Source organism: Falco rusticolus, chromosome Z (assembly GCF_015220075.1).
Source record: "Falco rusticolus isolate bFalRus1 chromosome Z, bFalRus1.pri, whole genome shotgun sequence".
In the NCBI taxonomy this organism is placed as follows: Eukaryota; Metazoa; Chordata; class Aves; order Falconiformes; family Falconidae; genus Falco; species Falco rusticolus.
Genome location: NC_051210.1, coordinates 39291912 through 39315331, shown reverse-complemented (window position 1 = coordinate 39315331; position 23420 = coordinate 39291912). Strand labels below are relative to the sequence as shown.

General features: G+C 39.8%; 1 long non-coding RNA gene across 1 annotated transcript in view; it reads right to left on the bottom strand.

Moving 5' to 3' along the window:
- The window catches only part of LOC119141507, a 95819-nt gene that overhangs the window by 4015 nt on the left and 68384 nt on the right, over positions 1–23420 (bottom strand). Inside the window, exon 2 of the long non-coding RNA XR_005101942.1 lies at positions 2039–2167. This is a non-coding gene — a long non-coding RNA (uncharacterized LOC119141507). The remainder of the gene's footprint in view (positions 1–2038; positions 2168–23420) is intronic.

The window sequence follows — 23420 nt, the reverse complement described above, 5'->3', positions numbered from 1 at the left end:
AGTGGAAAAAAGTTTGCAAATAAATTGGGCTCACTTAAAAAGTCCATATAATTAAGAGAAACATTTACTCAAAATTTGCACTGACATTTATTGCAAGAAAATGTCCTGCGCTTCAAAAGTGAAATGGTGAATGTTAGGAAGGAGGATACATTTTCCTCAATTTTCAGAGATTTAATTTTTTAAATGATTAGTTTTAATAATTTCTATTTTTCTTTGAATTCCACAAAAACACTTTTCTTTGGCTCAATTTTTATAAAGTGCAGATTGCCGCAAAAAACCCTAGCAATTTATTTTTCTCTACAAAAGTATGTTGATGTTCACATAAAGTAATTGACTAGTCAGACACAGATTTATTAGATAGCAATGACCAAATATTCACTGATTAATTGTTTTGTCATTTTATCTCAAGATCCTTTGTAAATTTTTCCTATGAAAGATGCTTTTGAAATTCCACAGTGAAGTTTTTAATGATTCTTTATTGCTATGCATAAAGCTTACTTAACTTTAAATATTTAATTCTTTTTTTTTAACTTTTCCCCCCTGAACTAATAATTCCAAATATCAGCTTTATCTGGTTGTATGGATGTTCAGCGTGTAATTGGTTCCCCGCCCCCCCCCTCCATGTATGCAGATAATTTTTTACTTTTAGCAATATATATCTTGTTTAACACAGAAATTCTAAAGCATAAGCTAGGGAACTACTTAAAAATATTGATTTTTTATTAAATGCCTTTACGGACTTCAGAAAACCTGAATAATTCAGACAGAATTTCAGTTATGCAGGTTTCTCAATAAAATTTTCAAATTTCTCTTCATGCTGTGTGGAATTCCTACCATCCTCCTACTTCTGCACCAAACCTGTTTGTCTTGGTGTAAAAAAATATCAGCAAATTACTTCAGGACTGAATAATGTTTTAAGAAGAAAAAGTAAGTTAAAATCGATGCTATTGTACATGTGATTATTGGCCATGCAATCCTTGATACATTTTCCTAAATTCAATACAGCCTACTGTAGAAACAAATTGTTTGAAAGAAAATGTTAACATCTGCTTTTATAAGCATGAGATGAGAAAGTGGATTTCAAGATTGTGCGTGGTTGACACTGTTTTGGCTTTTGGGCAGTTACAGAGTAGGAACATAGGGAAGGACTGGGAATCATATGACTGAAACTTGACTGACAGATTGCTTGAGGAGTGGACAAACTGTCTGCGTGGTGGGTGCCAATTATGCCACCCCCAAGGTTTAGGTCCCCAACACAGACAAAGAAAAACAAGGAAAAACCCTTCTGCAATCTAAAAAGATAATTACAGCTTCAAACTATACAAATGTTTAATTTACTCTAAGGGCTTGTGATTTTTTTTGGAAATGAGTGTAGCCATTATGCACTAGTGAATGAATGAAAAGGATTTGGACTCTTTTTGACTATATTAGCAGCAAGGAAGGAACAACCTGCAGATGTATATGCATATTTCCTGTTTGAGTGACTGATTTGGTCTAGGTGGGGCTGGGATGGTATCTAAGAGGAAGGCTGGCAAAGGTCTTGCTGTTTTAAAATTTTTCATGTACAGATCTGATTGTGGCTCTAGAAACTGCTTGTTAAACATGTAACAGTGACAAGAGGATAGCATGAGTGTAGGGTGGGTTTTTTTGACATATGACAACAAAGTATCAAATTAAGTACTGCAATAACGTTCACATGAGGGTGTGAGGATCATACTGTAAAAGGAATAGTAACATTAATAGGCCAGCAGTAATCAAATACAACAGGTTTTGAAGGAAAGAAAACACCAGGGTAAAAAAAAAAAAAAAAAGAAAGAAAGAAAGTAACAGCTAGGAATAAACCAAACACTGCTGAACCACTTATGAATTATCAAGGAAATGGATACAAATAATTTGTAGGAGCTAATAACTTATCCCTCCAAAATGTTGTGATCAAATCTCCTTGTGGGTCATTCCATAGATTTTTCTCAGCTGATGTTTACTGCCATCTCCAAAATAAGCCAAAATACAAATCATGTATAAGTATTCAGGAACTTACCCTGAAGGCTGATGCTGCTTTTGTGCCCCACTTCTCTGTCACAGTGAATACAATCTTCTGGTGTTCCATACCACACAATCAAATCTGCCACAATGGAGGCCAGATAAAGGAAAGCGAAGAATGAGTTACCTATAAGGAAAGTTAGCACCATTGTTTCTATCTTTGTGGTAATCATTTGAGATTCAGGAAAGGTTTGGACTGTGTTAAAGTTGCATCAAAGGACAGTATGTAGAGTTGGGTACTAGCAAAATGTAACCAGATTTCTCAAGTGCTCTAAGCTGTAAAACATCTCTTCTGTTGGCTGAATGCCCATAAGAGCCACTGGAAATTGTGTCTACACGTAAAGTGTTAAAAACATGAATTATTTTAATTCCTGAGAATAAATTTTTCATTTTGGAGCAGGACAACTTATTTGCAAGTGCATTGACTTGTCTCAGCAAAAACATTGGTTCATGTTCTCAAGTGTAGATCTGTTAGTGCCCCACTGGTTGCTTATGTATATACCGCAATGGGACACCCCTCTAATACTGGCTTCTTAGGTTTGAAGTCCTCTTAAAAATATGATGCAAGTTTGTCAACTATAGGAAGCACTTGAAGTGCTTGTCTGTAATTACACTGCGGTAGAATCATATCAAGCTGAATCAGTGATTTGCCACTGGAAGTATGTTATTTGCAGATAAAATGTTGCAGCACCTTTAACAAATATTTGCATAAGAAACAGGTTGCAGAAAATTGTCTAAACATGCTGAGCTGCTTCGTATGGGCGGATACAGGCCTTTCTACTCTGACTTGAAGCTCTTGCATGAGGGGAAAAATTAGTGTTTCTGCTTTACTCTGTACTCAATCCTAATCTTAGCTGAAAGTCTTGTCAAAAAACAGGTTAATGTTTGGGTGATCACTGAGGTGGCCAGCCTGCAACATAGCCTATCAGGCCCAGGCACACTCTGATTTTATTAGTCCTGTCCATCTGGACCCAGACTCCTCTAAAGTCAGCAATGGAAATACCTGTTTTGAGACTGTTTCTAGACCCTATTCCTAGAGCATCAGCTCCTGTCTCTTCTGCATGTACCATTGAACTTAACAAAGCAGCACATAAAATTTGAGCAACAAATACCAGCGCAGGCATGTGACCTGAACTCATGCAACTGTTAAAACATATCCTGGTACCTGCTCTGTCCCACCTGCGTCAGTGCCCCTTTCACCTCAACTTTGTCTCTAACCATGGCTTTGCTGAGCAACCCTCTTCAGTCTCTGGAGCAAAGGTAGCTTGTGCAGCCTGATGGCTCCTGTACTCCCTTTGACCTTATTCAGCTTTAGCTGTTTTTCGGCTTTTCCTTCTTTAAACCATAACGTCCCTTGGTGATGCCAGTGAGCTGTTAACCTTTACACCTATAGATTAATGACTTTGCCCATAAAGCTTTTCTCACCCTCCCTATCTCCCCAGCATGTCTTTATGGGCATACCCTGGAGCCTGTCTCAGCAAGGGTTTTAGGGCCAGCAACTTTTAGCTGCTGTTCCCCTTTAGCTTCACTCCTAGTGCCTGATTGTCCCTCAGGTGCTCATATACTTGTCGCACAACTGAAGCCTTATGTGAAAACCCCATTTCTAAACCTAACCACTGGATTCCCAGACCTAAACCATACATTGTCACTTTCAAATTCAGTCCAAACTCTTACTCTTTTGCCATATATCATCTTAGCTGGTTCCTGAATTTGGTCCAACTACTATTAATCAGCTCTATTTTTTTAAAATAGCCATTTGGTACACTCTGATGTCAGATGCAGCACGAATGTTATTCTTCTTTATGACTGCAGTCCTATACATACTTCTGAATTCCAATACTATATATTTCATTTGTACAAATATGGACACAGAGCCAGAAGGGAGTCAAATGTGCTGAAAAATGTCACGTGCACCAAACAGGACTAATAGTGTTTAGTGTTAAAGAAGGAAAAAGATACAAGAAGTAACAATCTGAAATCACTTTGTGACAGTACAGTGGCTAAATTTTAAATTGTAATCCTAAACACACAGGGAAGTCTTAAAACCAATTTTCAATTTATAGTACACAAATTGCAAGACACTTCACATTTGCATTGAAGCCATCTGTTCTTCAAGGGTAATTTTTAAGTGATTTTAGTTTCATCTGCCTTTACTTTAAGAAGAGACTGTAAACCATATAGCCATTAGAAATGCTTTTAAAGAAAGATTCAATTTTAAGAAAGATTCAATATGCCATTTCAGAATACTCGAGTCATGTTCATAGTGAAATAATATGTTTATTCAATGAATCTGTTGTCTGAGACTCTTACATTAGCAGGAATATACATCACTGTTGTATAGCAATGGATGATAGCCTAGAATAGCCTTCTAATAGAAAGAAGAAGGAAGTTTATGGGATGTGGAAAACAGGGACAGGCCACCTGGGAGGAATATAGAGATGTTGTCAGAACATGCAGGAGGCAATGAGGAAGGCTAAGGTTGGTTTGGAATTAAATCTGACAAAGGATGTCAAGGACAACAAGAAGGACTTCTTCAAGTACATCAGTAGCAAAAGGATGATTAGGGAAAACATGGGCCTACTGCTGAATGAGGTGGGTGCCCTGGTGACAAAGGATACAGAGAGGGCAACGTTACTGAATGCCACCTTTGTTTCAGCCTTTACTGCCAAGGCCGGCCCTTCGGTTTCCCAGACCCTGGAGGCAAGAGACGAAGTATGGAGAAAGGAAAAGTTCCATTTGGCCAAGAAGGAACACATTAGAGACAATTTAGGCAAACCTGACATCCCCAAATCCATGGGCCCTGATGGGAGTGTTGAGGCAGCTGGCAGATGTTATCACTAAGCCACTCTCCATCATCTTTCAGAAGTCATGGAGGACAGGAGATGTGCCTGAGGACTGGAGGAAAGCCAATGTCACCCCAGTCTTCAAAAAGGGCAAGAAGGAGGACCCAGGCAAGTAGAGGCTGGTCAGCCCCACCTGCATGCCTGGAGAGGTGATGGAATAGCTCATCCTAGAGGTCATCTCAAAGCCTGTGGAGGAAAGGAAGGTTATCAGGAGTAGTCAACACCAAGGGGAAGTCATGCCTGACCAGCCTCCTGTGATGGAATTACTGGTTGGGTAGACGAGGGGAGAGAAGAGGATGTTGTCTACCTTAACCTCAGCAAGGCTTTTGCACAGTTTCCCACAACATCCTCATGGGTAAACACAGGCAGTGTAGGTCAGGTGAGTGGACAGTGAGGTGGACTGAGAACTGGTTGCATGGCAGAGTTCAGAGGGCTGTGATCAGTGGCACAGAGTCTAGCTGGAGGCCTGTAGCTCACAGTGTTACCCAGGGATCAGCACTGGGTCCAGTCCTGTTCAACATTCAACAGTGACCTGGATGAAGGGGCAGAGTGTATCCTCAGCAAGTCTGTTGATGATGCAAGACTGGGAGGAGCAGCTGATACCTCAGCAGCCTGCACTGCCATTCAGTGGGACCTGAACAGGCTGGAGAATTGGGTGGAAAGGGACCTAACGAAGTTCAACAAAGGCAAGTGTAGGGTCCTGCACGTGGGGGGAACGACCCCACACACCAGCACAGGCTGAGGCTGACCTGCTGGAAGGCAGCTCTGCAGAGAAGGACCTGGGAGTCCTGGAGGACAGCAAGTGGACCATGAGCCAGCAGTGTGACCCTGTGGGCAAGAAGGCCAATGTCACCCTGGGGTGCATCAAGAGGAGTGTGGCCAGCGGGTGGAGGGGGGTGATCCTCCCCCTCTACTCTGCCCTGGTGAGGCCCCATCTGGAGTGCTGTGCCCAGTGCTGGGCTCCCCCAGTTCAAGAAAGACAAGGAACTACTGGAGAGGGTCCAGAGGAGGGCTACAACAGTGAGGAGGGAACTGGAGCATCTCCCTGATCAGGAAAGGCTGAGAGAAAAGCCTGTTTAGCCTGGAGAAAAGACTGAGAGGGGATTTTGTCAATGTCTACAAAGGTCTCAAGGGCAGATGTGAAGATGACAGGGCCAGGCACTTTTCAGTGGTTCCCAGCAACAGGACAAGGGGCAACGGGCACAAACTGCAACACAGGCAGTTCCACCTGAATGTGAGGAAAAACATCTTCACTTTGAGGCTGAGAGAGCACTGGAGCAGGTTGCCCAGAGGGGTTGTGGAGTCTCCTTCTCTGCAGACACTCAAAACCCACCTGGACATGATTCTGAGCAACCTGCTCTTGGTGACCCTGCTTTAGCAGGGGGTTGGACTAGATGATCTCCAGAGGTCCCTTCCAATCCTGACCATTCTGTGACTCTGTTTTCTAGAAATTGGTGATAATGTAATGAGAACTTTTTATATTTTCTTATACCTATAATCATGATTATGAATAATCTTTGGTTTGATATAGAATCTATTTAATTTCAGGTTACATTTATTGAATCATTTAACATCTCATAGAAAAATCACATCTATCCATTAATTAAATGAAAAACACACAGGTATAAATCAGGTCTTTAGTTTGGAGGAAAACCTTAACAGGAACATAAGAATAAATAAAATCTCTCAATTAAGAGAAATACTTGTCCAACTGTATTTTTACAAATGTTTAAATGAAGTAGTTTGTAGATAAATAGAAATAGGGAAATAATTTTTAAAGCACACTTTTGTGTCAGAAATGAAACTGGAAAAATTAGTGAATTATGTGAATTAGGTAATCAGGACACTGACTTCCAATTCTGCGTCAGTGGCCTGAATCTCCACTGTAGCAGATTTCATATATATCTCTGTGACAGAAGTAGAAATTATAATTGTGTAGTTCATATAAAAATATACTTGATAAATCTTCATTTTCATAATATTTAGGTGAAACTTGCTTCTCAAAAGGCACGTTTATTAATAACATAATTATGTTACGCACATTTTAATTGAACCTTCTTATCCTTCTTTTCCCTTCACAAATGCGGAAAAAGAAAAATCCTCACTTGTTTGCTTTTCAGTTTCAGCTTTCTTGGAGTAAAGATTGCTGTTCACATTTGTGTTGTTTTCTTTGCTTCGGACTGTGACACCACCAAAAATTATTAAGTAATATTATCTCTGTCTGTCACTTACAGAGCAGAGGAGTCTTGTTAACTTGGCAAGAGGAAAGAATTTGAAAAAATTGCAGAGACATGTCTATATATAATATGATGCTTTCTTGTTTGACACAGAATTGTTCTGTACTTGGGAGATAATTTCTTGCCACCATTCTTAGGCAGTCAGTTTTGTACTCATTATTAAATGGGAATTAGGTTTAAGTTAAATACACAATTTCAACTCCAGAATGTCTTATAATTTGCATCTTGGACATTATAAATTCTTCTAAATCCACCAGGGTTAAAATTTATGCTATTTGTTCCCGGCTATTGCTTACAAATCATTAGAGGGTCTGAAACCTTAAAATATTTTTGTTTATTATGTTTATTGAGATATTTATTTTTTGTGTTTAGATAAGATAACCAAGATCATCATCCAATAATATTACTTACCTAAGGCACAAAATCTAACTAGTGGAGCATTTCAGATACAGATTAAGTGATTCCTTTAAAGCACACGAGATTTGTTATATCTCAGAAATTAATCCAAATTCTTCAATCCTAGACCCCGTAATGATTCCCATACCATTTTTTGTTTCTTTTCAGTTCTAAGAGAAGTGTTTTAAAGTAGTTATACATTTAACATTGGGTATGTGGGAAAAATAAAAATGAGAAAGTGATACTGCTTTAATATTTTTAAGGCTCTTTACACCCTAAGTTTGCTGAAGAAGCATTGGTACCACTGGTTAAAAACTTTTCCTTTATGAAGGCATTTATTACTCTTATCTGAGCTATGTGTCTTGAATAAGAGCTGCTAGCACTAATAATCAGGCACCTGTGCCTTCAAGATATGCAAAGCTGATGAATGATCAGAGATCAGACATAGCAAATGTTTGATTTAGGGTTTTCCCTAACACCTATCTAAGTAGTATCAAGAGAAAACAGGGGTTTTTTTGTTCTCCAGTCTTCTGGTAAGGTTAGCTTTTCCACTGACTTTCTATCCAATATAGTAACTGCAACAGCCACAAAATTTTATTAGGATTTAAGAAGTCAATTTGTTATTGATTATGCTGAATAAAGTGTATAACTTTCATTACAATAAGTGAAAGATGGGAAAAGCCACCAGGAAATAAAATGTGGAGTAGTTGTACTATTTCACTCTAAAACTGATTTCTGGGGCTGCTGAATTTCATTTTGCTTTATACAAATCCCACAGATCTAAAAAAATTCCATTTAGCTGCCTAGAAGCAGTAGTATTTGATGCAATTATCCTAAAGGTTTCTTTGCTCCCATATTCTGAATCCAAATCACCTCCAGATCTTAGCTGTATTTGGCCTTTTCTAGTGCCAACACATTGTCGTGGTTTAACCCCAGCCAGTAATTAAGCCCCACACAGGTGCTTCATTATTCTCCCCCCAACTCGGGGACGTGGGGAGGAAAATCGGAAAGGAATGTAAAACTTGAGGGTTGAGATAAGGATAGTTTAGCAATTGAGATAAAATAAAAATACAAGAACAATAATAACAGTAACAGTTATAATGAAATGAAGGAGAAGAGGAGAGGAATGAAATCCAAAGGGAAGGGAGAAATGAAAGCAAGTGACAGACAGTACAACTGCTCACCACCCGCTGACCGATGCCCTGCTGGTCCTGAGCAGTGACTGGCAGCCCCAGCCAAACCCTCTTGGTTTATATACCAAGCATGACAACCCATGGTGTGGAATACCCCTTTGGCTGGTTTGGGCCAGCTGTCCTGCTTGTGTTCCCTCCTAATTTCCTGGGCCCCTCCAGCCATCTCACTGGCAAGGCCTGAAAAATCAAAAAGTCCCCAACCACACTATTTCCAAAACAAATCCAAAACACAGGACTGCACTAGCCACCAAGAAAATTAACTCTATCCCAGCTGAAATCAGGACACACATATGGCAAGAAATGTCTAATGATAATGATTTGAAGCAAGACAGGACTGAGCAATTCTTTGTTGTGTGACCTCTTGTGCTTCCTTTCAGAGAATGTTCAATGCAACAGAATGTTACTGCACAAGTATGTGATTTATATTCAGACTTTGCAAAGGACAGAAGTTACAGTAAGGTGATGCCCAAAAGGATATGGTGCAAGAAATTAAGTGTACATGAAGGTCTATGAACAGGTGGTAACATGTATATGAATATATAACTGGCTGGCAGTTTACTGCTTGCTGGCTGTGAGGATGAGGCTTCTGAATGTTTCTTTCAATACGTGGTTGAAGAGTCAATGGTGCAGCAGCAAGTAAAGGAATAACAATCAATGTTAACAGGTCAGAGAGAGTTCAGAAGCTGTCAAATGGAATAAATTCAGCACTATGAAAAATATATGATTTTTTAATATGGAGAGATTTCTGCCATGTTATTGAAAATAGAGGAGCTGCTACTTGAAGACAATGTGATGTGGTTGTATTTACATGAGTGTGTAGTGCAACAGTGAAAAGGCTGTTGGCTGGTGAGAGGTGATTCTAGGACAATGCGAGAGAAGAAAACCTTTGTGAACTGACAAAACCATGATTTTTTAATACCAAAAGAAGCCAAAAATAAAAAAAAAAAAAAAAAAAAAAAAAGGTTGGATGTTGTTTGCATTTAATTAAAATGAATGCTGTGCTAATCCAAAGTGTAAACATTCACAGCAAAGCATGATTTGTTACTGGAAGTAAAAATTCAGCTAGAGGACCCTTGTGTGAAGGCCATACCTGAAACAGCAAGATACCCGTGTTTGTGTAATCTGATTATTTAGAAATGAATGAAATATCAACATACTAAAACAGGGAAGAAGAGGCAAGATTATCATTCATGCAGTAAACTTCAGACTCAGATTAAATACTCAAGTAATATTTTCAAATAGTAAGGTAAGAAAGTAGAAAACCCAAGGGGTAACAGCAAAAGTTTCAGAAAACATTGCTGACTTACAAGGAATATATAGTTAAAATCATCATAAAATAAGTTCAAGATAACTTAAACAGTTCATTGTGGTTAAAAAATAAATACCTATTTTCCCCATTCCTTACCATGCATTTCCAAGACTGAACTCCAGTGATAAGTGATCTAGTGATTCAAGATCAACCCCAGCGATTCTGAGGTCCTTCTGGAAGGGTTGGTGGATTTAGTCATCCTGCTGAAGGCTGCAGCACACACCAGGGTTGCTGTAAGATATGGGTGGCTCAGGGGATGGCTGAAGGAAAGGGGGAAGGACATGAAGGGAGTAAGCGCAGTCCTTTCCCAACAGCAGCATGCTGTTTAGATGAGCTTGGCTCCTTGTGCAACTGTACATTTAGGCTAAAGTTTCCCATGACAGCTGGGCTAATCAAGCAGCTAACAGCCACAAAGAAAGACTGTCCTGGAGCAGGTGATGAGGGACTGGAAACAGGATTGTCCTTTTGGGCAGCAATTTAGCTGTTGTGTATTACAGTGAGAAATGCATCTTTCCTCATCAGTTATGCCCTGTATCAATCTGTACACAGACACTCATACCTGATGGGAGCTTTAAATAAAAACTTTAGCATAAAAATGTGTGTTGCTAATTTCTGTTGCTTCATGATGTTACATGTTACAGTGTATCTGATCTAAAGTGGACCTGGGGTGACTGACATGCAGCCCTCTTTTCCTGAATACACTGTAGCAGGCATAGTATAAGGATTTCATGCATCCTCCAAGGGCTGTGATCCTTAGCCCAGAAATTAAGTGCAATCCTGGTGATGATGTCTAGAAAAATGTATGATGTGCCATGTTTAGTGGTTGTTGACAATCCTCACCACAGCTCCTCAGCCTATAGAGTATGGACTTTTTGTTGTATTATTTTTTTTGGCTTGGAGGAAACAAAAATGTCTACCTGTCTCTTCAATGTTTGCCAATGTAATTCTGCTGAACCGCACCTTACTGGAAGAGAGCTGTGCTTTCTAGATATATGTCACTGGGTTATGTGTGAAACTGTTCTAGCAGACAAGTGTTGTCTGCCAGAATTTTCTGCATCTGCACTTGGGTCTACTGGGCAATCACACTGTGAGCAGAATTTCAGGACAGGCATAGCTTATACTCTTTTTGTACTGGTAAATGGATTTTGAAAGCTGCTGTACAAAATAGGAAGGCAAGAGGAAGTAATGTAGGAGAAAGAGTGGCGTCTCCTGATAAAACAGAGTTTTGTAGAGCTAAAGTAGTAATTTAATTGCCCTTTCTAATTAAAGCGGATATGCGTAATAAAAGAGCAGGAATTTAGCTCAGTTCCATGAATTTAGGGTGCGGGAAGCTTGGTGTGACAACATCTATTTATGCACTCCCATTCTACACCTGAAAGCTGTCATTCCTAAAAAAGTTTAGGTTTTACTTGTTTTGTATGTTTTTATTTTTCCATTGTAAACAATATTGAGTTTTTGCAGTCCTCTTATTGTTTGTATTGCTAAATTGTTTTTATTGTAAGGCTGTTACTGCTTTTCCAGCCTTTCTGGGGAAACAGAGAAAGGGTTATTCTAAGTCCCATCACAAGCTGGGTATTCAGCAATGAAATAGTCTTTAAATGATTAGCACTTGATAAGTTATATAACTGCTGTTTTCTGTATTCATACAATTTAATTTGAAATGCTGTTTACAAAATACCAAAGGACGATTTGTTCTTGCAGGCCAGCAGTGACTATCAGTAACAGTTTCTGATGTTTTATGTGGGTTTTCTTTCTAACTCTGTAGGAAAACAATCAAGTTGATGGTTTCCTGCCTTAGTTTTAATTGCTAACAAACCACTTTGCTTGCACATCATGCACTCCAGCACACATCAATTATCATCTGCTCTCTTTTTCAGGAGATAGCTAGAGATGCCTCTGCCTTAAAAAAACAATGTTCCTTTGATCTTTAAGACTGATTCTGAGGAAAGATGTACTAAGGAATCTGTCAGCACCTGGCTGTCTTGGATATTGTAGGTACACGCTGATTTCCCCTTCAGTGAAAAATGTTTTCAGCTGTGACCCTTTAATTACATGATAATGTGACCAGGAAAGTACAGCTTGAGAAAAAAGACAAGGAAACACATTTTAAAAACAGGTTTTAGTAGAGACTGGTATAGGTTGTGCAGCTTCTATAGCCAAGAAACTCAGCAGTTTTATATTTTTGTATCTCATGTGTCTTTCAGGAGGAGTTAGTATTACATATCCTAAAACACTGGTACATTTAAAACAATCCTTCTTCCCCATATCTTGGATCCTTCTTCTGCATATCCTTCTTGAAACAATTTTCAGAGTTTGTGGCTCCAAACTTATCTACAATTAAAATAAATCTTTTATACTATCTCAGTCTCCCTGGATGGCTAAGGATATTTCCCAGTGCTTTGCTGATAGATGGAGTGATTATGACTTTTAGCTCCCATTATGTCAGAACACAAACCTCAAACACACTTCAGCAGGTCATGATGTGATGATGAGGGAGAGGCTGTGGTTGTCTTTCTGACTCTCAATATACAACTTAGGATCTCTGCAATTTAGGATTTTGGGAGAAAGCTGTCTCAATTGCCCTCTAGAACACCCAGCAATTTGCGTACTTAAGTGTCTAGATTTGACACTGTTCTCACATTGGATAATTTTTTTTTAATAAAAACAATTAATTAGAAACATAATATGATTTAATAATATAATTTGCAATTATATAATTATAAATATGTTTATAATAATTTTTGATAAATGTTGCAATTTTAAAGGGGCAATATACTTAGGCATAATGAAACTGGCAAAGAAATTATGTGGACTCTTTATTTCATTTGTGCTGATTTTATTTTTGTAGAGTGCTATTGTTTTCCCTTGCAAGCCAGAATTAGAGCAATTGTTTTCAAATGGTACCTGTAAGACCATCCCTTCAGAAAGGTGAGCAAGATGGTGTGTTTCTAATATGCCCTTGTATAAGGGTTTGTTATCTGGCACTCATATCTTATGGTGCTTTGCTGAAGTGTTTGACGGTATTGTCTCAATATTTTCAGTGCACAAACTTATGACATGGTTCACTAATAGCTGAAGTGAATACCACTGAATTATGGGTCATGAGCAAATCAGATTGGATTACCAGAAAAGTATGACAGGACAAGTCAGTAACTTGAAGTTCTTCAGATAGCTTTTCATGTGCTATTGCTGGTAATAATGTACACAGCTAAGGAATCAAGTAGTAAGGGTCCCAAGTCTACTTTTTTTTTTTTTTTTTTCCTTCCCCCCTACTGTCATGTACCTGAACAATTCTGGAAAATCATGGTTTATCAGGAAATTGTGAACAAACTTACTGACGAGAAAGTGATGGTAGGACTTCAGAGAGAATATCAGATTTTTGCCTTTATGCTGGTGGAAGGAGGCTTGGACAGAAAAACTTTCTCTTAAACTGTCCTGAGCTTTATTTTCTCTTTTCTGAACCCTGGGGTATTCTCCAGGTCTTTTTTGCCCTGTCAGTATTCCGTTATTCCTGTAGTCCTTCAGTGTTGTATTTTGTCGTGGTTTAACCCTGGCTGGCAACCAAATTATGCTCTGATTGTAATCCCTCTCTCTCAAGTGACCCAGAAGCAGAATATTTTCAAGTAGGTCCATAAGGAATGACAAGCCTTTGAAGAAATTAAACAGGAGATGCAGTAGTCCTTGGTCCAATCTGGACAGGGCAAGATGTAAAGAATGTGCTCTACACTGCAGCTGGGGAGAATGGCCCTACCTGGAGCCTCTGGCAGAAAGCAAGAGGGGAAACTCGAGGATGACCTTTGGGCTTTGGGAGTCAGGGATACAGAAGCTCTGAGGCACGCTATATTCCAACTGAAAAAGAGATGCTGGCAGATTATGAAGGGGTTTGAGCTGCTTCGGAAGTGATTGGTACTGAAGAGCAGCTCCTCCTGGCGCCCCGGTTACCAGTGCTGGGCTGGGTGTTTAAAGGGAGGGTTTCCTCTGCACATCACACAGCTGGTGCTACATGGAGTAAGTGGGTTGCGCTGATTACACAACAAGGTCAGAGAGGAAATCCCAGTCATCCAGGAATTCTGGAAATTATTATGGACTGGCCAGAACATAAAGATTTTGGGATGTGACCAGAGGAAGAGGTGACACGTGCTGAAGAAGCCCTGTTGTACAATGAACTGCCAGAACATTAGAAGCAACATGCCTTGTTTACTGATGGGTCCTGCCACATTGTAGGAATGCACCAGAGGTGGAAGGTGGCTGTACGGAGTCCCCTGTGACAAGTCACAGAAAATGCTAAAGGAGAAAGTGGATCAAGTCAGTTTGCAGAGGTAAAAGCTATCCAGCTGGCTTTAGATGTTACTGAATGAGAAAGGTGGCCGATACTTTACCTCTATCCTGACTCATGGATGCTGCCATATGCCCTGTGGGGGTGGATGCAGGAACAGAGGCAGAGTGATTGTCAACACAGAGGTAAATCCATCTGGGCTGCTGCATTATGGCAAGATACTGCTGCTCAGTTGGAGAACCTGGTTGTAAAAGCATGTCATGTAGATGCTCATGTACCCAAGAGATGGGCCCCTGAGGAACATTTAAACAATCAGCAGGTAGATAAGGCATCCAAGGATGAAGTGGCTTGAGTAGATTTGGATTGACAACATAAAGGTGAATTATTTATAGCTTGGTGGGCCCATGACACTTCAGGTCATCAAGGAAGAGATGCAACATATAGATGAACCTGGGATCAAGGGGTGGGCTTAACCATGGACACTATTGCACAGGTAACCTCTGAATGTGAAACATGCGCTGCAATTAAGCAAGACAAACAGTTAAAGACTTTTTGGTATGGAGGGCGATGGCTGAAATATAAATATGGTGAGGCTTGGCAGGTTGACTATATCATACTCCCACAGACCCCCCAAGGCAAGCACTATGTGCTTACAATGGTGGAAGCAACCACTGGATGGCTGGAAACATACCCTGTGCCCCATGCCACAGCCAAGACACTGTCCTGGGCCTTGAAAGACAGGTCTTTTGGTGACACGGCACTCCAGAAAGAACTGAATCAGACAATGGAACTAATTTCAGAAACAATCTCATAGATACTTGGGCCAAAGAGCATGGCATTGAGTGGGTATATCACATTCCCCATCATGCACCAGCTTCTGGGAAAACTGAATGATGTAACAGACTGTTAAAGACTACACTGAAAGCAATGGTGGTAGAACTTTCAAACATTGGGATACATATTTAGCAAAGGCCACCTGATTGGTTATACCAGAGGATCTGCAAACCAAGCTGGTCCTGCCCGGTCAAACCTTGGGGAGAGGGTAGCTGAGGCCTGTGGATCGTTGCTCAGGGAGTGGCTGGGCGTCAGTCAGTGGGCGCTGAGCAGTTGTACAGTGTATCACTTGTTTTCCTTTCTCCCTTTCCCTTTGGGTTTTATGATTTCCTCACCAAAAAATATAAGGAGGCTTGCCAGATTGACTATATCACACAAAGTGTGGACCCCACCCACAGGCCAACTCTCTGGGAAAACAAAGCCAAAGGTACAGTTATTGGCTTCCCCCTCAAGGGGCCATCTGACACAGAGAGGCAACACCACCACCAGTACACAGGCCAGATTAATTTCATAACCAACAAACCCATCATATTATAAACTAGACCTAGATACTACAACACTATAATAACTTTACCCAGGTCCCAGTGTAAACAAACAATACAAGAGGGAATGTATTCTGTAAGTAAATAAGACAATACAACCCTGGGACCATGGGCAGCAACTTCAAAGGCAGAGAAACCAGCACTGTAGCCAATGATTTTTAATCCAAGACAATGAACACTGAAACCCCTTTAATCTAACACAATCTGATTAGACCTGTTGTTGCCTCAACATTCCAAGCCCCACACTGGGCACCAAAAAGGACTGTCACGGTTGAACCCTGGCTGGCAACCAAGCACCATGCAGCTGCTCACTCACTCCCCCTCACCCAGAAGGGTAGGGAGGAGAATCAGAAAGGAATCTAAAACTCAAGGGTTGAGATAAGAACAATTTAGTAAGTAAAGCAAAAGCCATGCACGCAAGCAAAGCAACACAAGGAATTTATTCACCACTTCCCATGGGCAGGCAGGTGCTCAGCCATCCCCAGGAAAGCCGGGCTCCATCGCATGTAACAGTTACTTGGGAAGACAAATGTCATAACACCGAAGGTCTCCCTTCTTCTTCCCCCATTTTATATACTCAGCAAGACACCCCATGGTATGGAATGTCCCTTTAACGAGCTCAGGTCAGCTGTCCTGGCTGTGTCCCCTCCCAATGTTCTGTGTCCCTCCAGCCCTCTGGCTGGCAGGGCCCAAGGAACTGAAAAGTCCTTGACTTAGTATAAACATCACCCAGCAACAACTGAAAACATCAGTCTGCTATCAATGTTCTCACATCAAAGCCAAAACACAGCACTGTACTAACTACAGAGAAGAAAATTAACTCCATCCCAGCCAAAACCAGGACATATTTTTATTGGTCTTGGCTGATGAGCCACTCCTTTTTTTGCCCACCTGATCACCTGATCTCTGCTTGGGAAAGATGCGACCCAGCTCATTAAGGGGCTGAAAATTTGTTTTTGCCGGTAGGATGACTAACCTGGTAAGGAAAGCTTTAAACCAGGAATGATGTGAGATGGAGACAGTTACCAGCAGACCTGTGAAAAGTGATAGACAGGGTTGATGAGCAAAGGACCTGGGATTATGGGAGAGGAAGAGCTCACAACTTCCACAATGTACCCTTGATGGAAGAGGATCATGTCAGGCAATACTGCAAACTATCTGTACTGAAATCCATGGGCCCTGATAGTATGCACCCATGAGTACTGAGGGATCTGGCTGATGCCATTGCAGGGCCACTCTTGATAATCTTTGATCTGTCATGGTGACTGGCAAGAGTGCCTGAAGACAGAAGAAAAAGTCACTCCCATCTTCAAGAAAGGAAAAAGGAGAACCAAGAAAACTACAGGCTGGTCAGCCTCATCTTGATTTCTAAGAAGGTAATGTGGTAGCTGATTCTGGAAATGATTTCTTGGCATATTAAGGACAAGAAAAACATCAGGAGAAGTCAACATGGACTCACCAAAGGGAAGTCAAGTGGATTGAAGCCTGGCTGAATGGCTGCACACAGGTGGTGGTGATCAGTGACACATATTCCAGTCAGAGGCTGGTAACTAGCAGCATACCCTAGGGGTATATCAATGAAGATGTTTAACATCTTCATTAATGATCTGGATGATAGGCCAGTGTGTACCCTTTGCAAATCTGCAGATGACACCAGACTAGAGAAGGACTGGCTGATGTACCAGAGGGTCATATTGGGTTCTAAACAAACCCTGACAGGCTAAAAAACATGAGCCAGCAGGAACCCCATGAAGTTTGCAAGGAGAAGCCGAAAGTCCTGCACCTGAGGAGAAACAGCCCCATGCAACACTGTATGCTGGGGGCCACCCAGCTGGAAAGCCACTTGGCAGAAAAGGCTCTGGGGGTCATGGTGGGCACCAAGTTGAACATAAGCCAGAAATATACTTTTGCGGCAAAGAAGACTGATGGTATCCTGGGCTGCATTGGGAGGAGTGTTGTCAGCAGGTACAGGGAGGTGATACTTCCCCTCTACCTCAGCACTGGTGAGGCCACACGTGGAGTGCTGTGTTCAGTTCTGGGCTTCTCAGTACAAAAGAGTCAGGGACATACTAGGGAGAGTCCAGTGAAGGACCACTAAGATGGTTAGGGGACTGGAGCATCTCACACCAGAGGAAAGGCTGAGGGAGCTGGGCCTGCTCAGCCTAGAGAAAAGGCGGCTCAGGAGGGATGTATAAATATGTACAAATACTGGAATGGAGGCTGTAAAGAAGACAGAGCCAAACTCTCTTCAGAGCTGTCCAGTGGGAGGACCAGAGGCAATGATCACAAACTGTAACATGGGATGTTCTTTATGAACATCAGGAAACACTGTTTTTACTGTGAAGATGACTGAGCACTGGCACAGGTTGCCCAAAGAGGTGGTGGACCTCCTATTCAAAGCCATTTGGATATGGTCCTGGGCAACTGTCTCTAGGTGGCCCTAGCTGAATGGGGGGGTTTGGATAAGGTGACCAGAGGTTTCTTCTAACGATTCTGTGATTCTGTGACCCTAACTTCTTTCCTCTGCTCTCCTCAGGTGATGGCTTCCATGCTGACTTACTATCCTTACTTGTCCCCAAATCATATTCTAAGTTCCTTTCTGTTTTTTCTTATCAAAATTTATGCATTAGCTCCCTTTACTTGTCCCATGGAAATTCAGTTTGGTCTTTTCTCATCACTAGATACATTTCTCCTTGTACACCTGGCTAATTATTCTCCCTTTCTGATCATTTTCTCTTCAGTTTCTTGTCTGCTACCACAGTAGTTCTCCTTCAGAGGACCCCACAATTCCAAACCTACCCCTGGCTCCTCTTGAGAGGTCATTTCATACCTCTTTCTGCCTTACACGCTTTGTAGTATCTCAGATCTGATTTTCTTCCACAGTCCTAGACCCAGCATATGCATGCCAAACTTAGTTTATTTTCCTTTTTCTTGTTATCCAGACTGCTTGCTCTAGCCTATGATTATTCTGAACCTCAAATAACCAGCCTTTGTGTTCCCCATCCTTTTGTAGTGCTCGAACTTCAGATGAGACCACTGACCAGCCCATTTTTCCTTAGTTCATGTGGTTTGATAGCAAGTCGTGCATTTGTACAGTCTGTATCATGCCTGTAGCAGACAGAATCTAATTTTCTGTTAGACACTCTGTTAAGCCTCTGAGAAATTTAGTTCTAAATTGATGGAAATCTACTAATAAATTTTGAGGGCAAAAGGGATATAGACCTCTCTAACATAAAGCCTATCCGAGTGTCAATGTGCCTCACTATCATAAAAAACCTTTTGAGTTTTCAATGAAAGCCTTTGACTTTTTACAGAAAATGGTGAAGGTATTTCGGTTAGTATAGTTCATAATTCAGCCCCCAGTGGAGATATGATAATAATCATAGAATCACAGAGACATAGAATGGTTCGGGTTGGAAGGGATCTTTAAAGGTCTTCTAGTCCAACACCCCTGCCATGGACAGGGACACCTTCAGTAGAAGGTCTAGTAAGACCAGGTTGCTCAAAGCCCCAACCAGCCTGGCCTTGAACACTTCCACAGCTTCTCTGGGCAACCTGTTCCTGTGTCTCACCACCCTCACATTAATGAATTCCTTCCTAATATCTAATGTAAATCTACCCTGTTCCAGTTTAAAACCATTACACCTCATTCTATTGTTACAGGCCCTACTAAAAGGTCGATCCCCATCTTTTTTATAAGCCTCTTTTAAGTATTGAGAAACAGTATATGAAAGTCGTTATGAATAGTTTGACAAACTTATAAGCTATTGAAAATATGTTTGTTAATGGGAAGTGCTTGTAATGGTTAGATTTGCCATACTGCCATCCCCTTCTATAATTGCAAGTTCTACCATTATAAATGGATTAGAGCTGCCTCATGTAATATTTTTGTTTGTCAGGGCCTCCTGTAGACTGATTTTTATAAATAAAACTGTTATTATGAGATGAGGTACTCCATTGTTTGCACAGATGATTGCTTATGCACACACAGTAGTAATTGTTCATGTACTAAATTGTTCATGTACTTTTACGATAATTGTCTTATTTGTGTACTTTATCTAAATAGCAGTTGTTGACAGCTGAATTATTCATTCTAAATTCATCAACAACTAATACCTTTTGTTGACAGCTACTGCTATAAAACACTGCAAGAGCCGCATGCAGGTTGGGAGCAGTATATTGTGAAGTGACCAGCAGCTATAGAAATCCCGTTTTACTATCAGCTTGTGTCTTATTATTTATATCTCCCCGAGGAGCTTGGAAATAGCTATTGCAGAAAACACCACAAAAGTTTTACCAAGGGAAGATTTCATTATCAGATATCAGCTTTTCTAATTCATTTTCTCAGTCACTTCCTCCCTCAGCTGTACACCATTTTCCTATAGGGCTTTGCGTCTTCTCCCCATAAAGTAGGAGCTTTTTTCAAGCTGGGCATGTGTGTTTAAAATAGGATGACGTAAAATTTCCTGTGATGAGCAACAGCCTGCATTCATGCTAAAACACACAAGATCTTCATTCTATATATTTTAGATGTAATTTTCTTTCTCTAAATGCCTATATGAATGCTAAATTTTATCCATTTGCATTTACTTAAAGAGAGCAAAGACTGTAACATGAGATAAGAATGTAAATTTTTTTGCTCTAATATTTACATAAAGTAGTCATGGACCTGATCTGGCTCTTGGTGAAGTTGTTGGGAAGTTGTGCTAGTAACAGAGATTATCTCATTTGTTTTAATGCTTGGGAGAGAAAGGTTGCCCATGAATATGCAATCTGCAGACATTGCAGTCAGAACACATACCCATATGTCAAAGAAACCACGCTATTGAAGTCAACAATCATGACAGCATTTTGATAGGAAATTCAGCAGAATAAAAGAAGATCCTATAAAATAATAATGCACTAAGCAATCTAGCTTTTTGCCTCCACACTCCAAAAAATTGTAAAAAGAAAGTAGGGCCCACCTTAAGATCATTTCTTTTGTTTCCATCCCCACTGCCTTCTCTCCTCACTCTCCTCACCTGATTTACTGAGGAATGGCACCACCACCCACCACCCCCTGCAGCCCCCTCAATAAATTTAAACTGATAAAATGAAGCTGAAGTTTCACACTGGGGTGAATTTGTTAGCCCATCTTCCATTCATTCATCTTTCAAGGCATTTTAAGTCAGTCCACAGCTTGTAAACAAGAGAAGTTATGTTGAATACTGATGGAGACAAGAAAGAACTGATTGATTAAGAAGGGTACATAGACTGCTCATATGTAGAATGAGCTATGGACCTACTTACTCTTTTGTTCATTCAAAGCTTAATTTAAAGAAGCAATTTATTTGGTGCTGCTTATATGATCACCATTAAATCATTAAAAAGGTTTAGGCTTGGTTTTTTTGAACAAATATAATTACTGTTACAGTTGACTAGGGAGTATTTAATGTTATAGGATGAACATTAGAAAATTTTTTCATTATTATTATTTTCCATTTTTTACCTTTAGTAATTTTCTCTAGAGGTACAGAAAAGTCTAATGAGTAACAGAGCCATATCTAACAGATATCTTTATTATGAACACTTATTGTGTTAGTGTGAACAGTATGCTACTGACATGCATCGTGGTTAGGTAGGAATCTCTGTCCTGGAACTCATCCTTAAGTGGGGTAAGAATCACATCAGCAATGTAAAGAATGGGTGGAAATACAAAAGTGTTTTGTTTATGTGTTAGAGATGATACAGTGATATGCATATTTAGACAAGTAATTTTTTTTCCAAGGTTCATACATGAACTCACACAAACAGTTTAATATTCTGATTTCCTCTCCATCTCTTTCTGCTTCTGTTTGATTCTGTCCTGATAACTATAACTCATTATTACTTTTCTTCTGGTGTAGAGATAACCTTAGAATGTTTATTATAATGTAGATTGTTTAAGTATCCAAATGTGACTGTTTTGAGAATGTTTAGTACATACATACTTCAAAAATTTCCCTCAGATAGTGAAGGAAAATTACGAATTGGTAAAATAAAATTAAAGGAAATTGCAGTCTGTAGCACAAAATTAATGATTTTCCACACTTCTCCTTCCTTCCTTCTTTGTCCCTGTTTCAGATATTCTGGTCTTTTTTTGTTGGAACAATCATGATTCAAGTTTCATCTCTTTCTGTCTCTTCAACTGGCCTTTTTAAAGACTGGCTGCCTGGTCTGAGAAGTAAATGACTAAACACTGCCAGAAGTTTCAAATCTCCTGTCTCATTTTGCTGTTACTTGTATTGTTGAGGAGGAAGAAAGGCAAGGGCATTCACTGTTTAGGTCTCTTCTCTGGAACAATTTTTTAAATTCATTTAAAAGTGATGTATATAACATAACTTCTGTGATTAAATAGATTGTATTATTTTGTTGGTGAAGAAAAGAGTGTTTTATGACACATAAAATAGGGATAATGAGACAAAAAATGAAAACAAAAGGTTGTGTTTTAAGTTTCTTGCTAGCTGTATATAGGAAAGGATGCATTTCCTCTAACTTCTGGCATCTACAACATAGATGTCAATATCTAGTTTGTTTTCTAGACTCTCTTTGTAAACAGTGAAGAAAAACAGGCTCTTTCAGTGTGTAATTAATCTCATTTTAGGGGTAAGAACTAAAATAAATTGTATGAATTTTGCAATTTAGAAGTAACTATTTCTCTCTCTTGACTAGAAATGGAGGCAAACAAGTTAGCATAGATATCAGTGTCTAGAAGTCAGATGAGATATACTTCATTTCTGATGACTGACAAAAGAGCAGATGATGTCAAAGAATGGTCTCAGTTTTGTCAATGTGATGATATTCTACCCTATTGCTTTTGGAAGTATTATTTTGCAATAGAGAAAAGGTTATTTTTATTAAATATTGCCCTTGAAAAGTCCTGTAGAGGCTCAAAATGACTGAGATCTATTATTTCTGAGCCCTCTTTCATTCTTCAGCTGTTTTTCTTCTTTTGGTGATGGTTTAACTTACCTGACTTCCCAACTTTTCGTTCCTGTTATATTTTGGTTTTCATGCACTTATGAAAAGGTAAGACTTTTGTTTTTGTCTAGATGATCATTTGCAATTTAAAATGATTTTAAGCATTTAAAATTGTGTTCTAAAGTTCTCAGTATTTTAAATTACATTCTAAGAGAATTAGAAGGAGGTAATAATTGTGGAAAAAAACCCCTGTTTTATTGCATTTTTACTGGTTTTCAAAAAGTTCTACTAAATGTCATAGTTACTACCTGAGTGGATAGCTCCTCCTTCAAGACCTAGCCTGTGGCAGTGTTTCCACAGGAAACCTTGCATAATGCTGAATCTTTCCTCTAAGCCGACAGGAAAGTGTTTAATTCCCTCTGAACTCAACATGGACTTCACAAGAAGAACACAGGCTAGAATTGGATTTTAAGCAAAAGCTAGCTAGGAAGCAGCAAGAATCTCAGTTTGCAGAGTGCTAAGCCTATTTCTGCCACTTCATTTAAATTCTTCTTTTTGAAATAACATGCAAACAACATTTACAGTCTACAAATGAAATCAATTAAGAAGTTATGAGTGAGACTTGTGTTGTTTACAAAACTAAGTGGCTGTGAGGTGCCAGAGAGAAGTCTAGTTGTCTGCTTGACAGCTATGCTATCACTTTTCTAACAATAAATAAATAAATTATAGAATGTCTGCAAAATGACAATTAGAGAAAGAAGAGGCAACCCATATTAAATATTATAAGGCAGTTTTGATATTCTGTTGGGAT